The following is a 3,287-nucleotide window of genomic DNA, read 5'->3' on the forward strand; positions in this document are numbered from 1 at the left end:
GCTGTTTACTTCTGACCATAACTGACCGTAACTTGACTGTTTCAGAAAGGTAAGGAGTTATGATTATACTGTCTTTTATTTTGTACTGCCAATTTTAAATGATTATTGACAGTTATAAGCATTATTAACAAGTATACTACCGTATAGTCAATGCAGGAGAGAAAAGGGGGTACCATCCCACGAAACAAGTGCTTGTAAGAGCTTTAAGTGTTCAAACTATCTTGTGTATAGATGATAAGAGTTGTTTAATGTTCTATCATGCAAGTTTGCATTTATTTTTTTATTTATATATGTTCTTGGAAAGGAGTTTGTGAGGATAATTTTCGTTCGGTACTCCTCGGCAGATTATAATGGAACATGAAGGGTAGCGGAATCTGCCGAGTCTCATCAGGAGGAGGTGCATCATTCGCAAATCCAGTGTCATATCGAGTTCATTGTTTTCGTAAGCACTTCCGATATACACAATCAACATTTGCTCAAAATAAATAGAAAGATGCTTGTTTATTTCAATAGTTATAAGCGGTTGTGATTTTTTTTATAATTTTATTGATATGTATTGTTTTATTCTAGATGAGAGAAGTGCATGGGAAATCATCATCTGTCTTGGCATGCTAAAAGAGGAGATAAAGAACAGTAGCAAATATGCTGCTAGGTAAGAATCAAAAGTGTATTTGATTTTAAAAATGCCAATATATATTTGATCAAATGAATAATATTAAGCATGAAAAGAAGTTTTATATTAAAAAATATCAATTGATTCATCAGTAAATTTATGTTTTTATATCACGGTCCTAATGTTGTTATCTGGATCTTAAATCATGCTTTTACTTTTCGGAGTGGCTATTTGTCCGGCTAGCCGGACGAATAGTGCTAGGGCTATTTGTCCGGCCATTGCAATGCGCATGTCATTTTATGTGCGTACGAAAGTGAGTGTAATATTATCTTCAGCAGCACCAGGGGTCGCGTGTAATCCAATCACTGATTTTCAATTTTGAGATCATGGCTGAAAACGGGGATATTAATATTTGTGATAATTTTCCAGTTTTCAGAATTTGACAAGGGAATACGATAGTATAACTTAAAAAAAGTGGGGGATGTGGGATATAGGATTATAAAAAGTGGGGATATTATAAGTTATCTACGTTCATATCCGTAGATATGGATATTTTAACACCCTGAAGTATCCAAGTACACCCTGAGGCGCAGCCGAAGGGTGTACAGGGTACTGAAGGGTGTTAAAATATCCATATCTACGGATATGAACGTAGATAACGAATTTATCCCCGGTCTTAGTCTAAATCTGGCGATTTTTAGAGAAATTCGACCACAAAGTTTAACGTGAAAGCAACGTTTTTTTCATTTTTTAAATATCTTTTATTGAAATCTGGGAATTTGACATATTTTTAACGGGGTGTAGGGTACTACCTTTGGTAGAACCCTACAGGTAGACAAATATAAGACGTTTTTAAACTAGAGACAGAGAAACTGAAATGGGTCGAACTTGGCGCGCAATGTTGTGAGAGTTACATCATAAACGGTGTGACGTCAACGTGGGTCATTTGCATAGCTAGGTCAGTAGAACCATTCATTGACAATGTGGCTGCATAGTGATGCATTTACTAAAATGAGTGCAAATAATCGATGTAATAAGATAAAATCGTTAGTGGATTACGTATTTAATTATACAGACATCATGGAAAATCTACAGAATTCGATATTTCATAAGGAACAACCATGGAACTAAGGAAAACGCGCGTGAAATTCCCCGATGTAATGGGTAGCAACGTCCGGGAATATGGGTTAGCAACACCCAGGGGCTATGGGTTTTGTAACGACGTGCGTTAACCAATCAAACTCCTAGAAATATACTAAGCCGGGGATAAGAAATATTGTGGACATTAAAGGTGGGATGTGGGTAAAAAGAAAAGAGGGATTTGGAAACTGAAGGAACGCCACGTGTTACCCCAACCCTCTCATCACCCCTAACTCAAAATATGGACAACTTTATGTTAAGGGGATCTATAACTCGATCTGTTTGACATTCTCAGGCATGATAATTTTATACCTTTTTCAACAAGAAAATCCTTACGTTAACTTAATCTAAAATGCATGAGCCAATCACGACCCAAGTTTGGTTTACAAGTAATTTCCTCCCTCTTTTTGCAATGTGAAGCAATAGATATAGATACAACATTGAATATATATGATTTTTTCTAATATACATTGACCACATTGGACTTTATTTGAAGAAAACAACCATTTCAATTACCAGTATCAAAATTGGGGCCTAACAATTTAAGATTGCAAAACATTGATTTATACATGTTATAGATGTCCATATATATAATTTGCCACATCCTGGTGCTGCAGAAGATAATATTTCACACTCACAGACATGCGCATTGAAATGGCCGGACAAATAGTCCTGGTACTATTCGTCCGGCTAGCCGGACAAATAGCAACTGCCTTTACTTTTTGGTGTTGTAGTTCGTATTCTTATATTATTAGATTAATTCTACTTAGTTGCTTATCAATATTTTTCTATATTTCAGGCCATTGACCAGCAGTTGGGTACTAAGAAAGGAGAAGCTCTTATTGACCTGTAAAATGAAAACAGGACATTTTCAAATTGTTTTGTTGTAGGGATGGGGTACAAGTAGAAGATTGGTCAATATTATGTACATGTACCTTGATATGAATTTATTTTTGATTGTGTTCAATGATAAACTGGAAATAAATGATAACATAAATTCCTTTGTTTTATATGTTGTAATTTTGTTTTTAAAGCTAGAATTAGTATAATGATAATTTCATTTCAAAAGTTCTAGACTGTTTTACGAATATTTGAAATGAAGAAAAATGCAATAGTCGAATGACGTAAATTGAATTAAAGAAAAAAACTCATTGAGATTGAAAAGGTATTGGTCACATTCAATTTGATATGAAAATTCCAGTTTCTTAGTTTGATGCATTGGCTCCTTTTTGTGATGGTATGAAACCTGTTTTATTGAGAGCTATCATACGTTTTACAGTCAAGCCTTCCGGAATATTAGTTTAATTGGGGCCTAATGAAGTAACGGCTTCTCACAATAAAATGACAAACATGTTTCTTCACGACCCTTTATGGTCTAAACATGTTTACATTCAAAACACTATACAGCTAAACGTGTTTCCAGACAAAAACACTTCTCAGCTAAACATGTTTCCAGATACAACAATTCACAGCGAAACATGTTTACAGTCTAAGCACTTTTTAGCTAAACGTGTTTCTAGTCTAAACGCTTTAC

At 34.7% G+C, this 3,287-nt stretch overlaps 1 long non-coding RNA gene across 1 annotated transcript in view; it reads left to right on the forward strand.

Moving 5' to 3' along the window:
- Positions 1-2,753, forward strand: part of LOC127735542 (uncharacterized) — a 3,076-nt gene extending 323 nt beyond the window's left edge. The window contains exons 1-3 of the long non-coding RNA XR_007998443.1: positions 1-49; positions 571-652; positions 2,553-2,753. The exon at positions 1-49 is cut by the window's left edge and continues 323 nt beyond it. This is a non-coding gene — a long non-coding RNA (uncharacterized LOC127735542). The remainder of the gene's footprint in view (positions 50-570; positions 653-2,552) is intronic.
- The last annotated feature ends 534 nt before the right edge of the window (positions 2,754-3,287 follow it).

Source organism: Mytilus californianus, unplaced genomic scaffold (assembly GCF_021869535.1).
Source record: "Mytilus californianus isolate M0D057914Y unplaced genomic scaffold, xbMytCali1.0.p SCAF_3, whole genome shotgun sequence".
NCBI classification, from domain to species: Eukaryota; Metazoa; Mollusca; class Bivalvia; order Mytilida; family Mytilidae; genus Mytilus; species Mytilus californianus.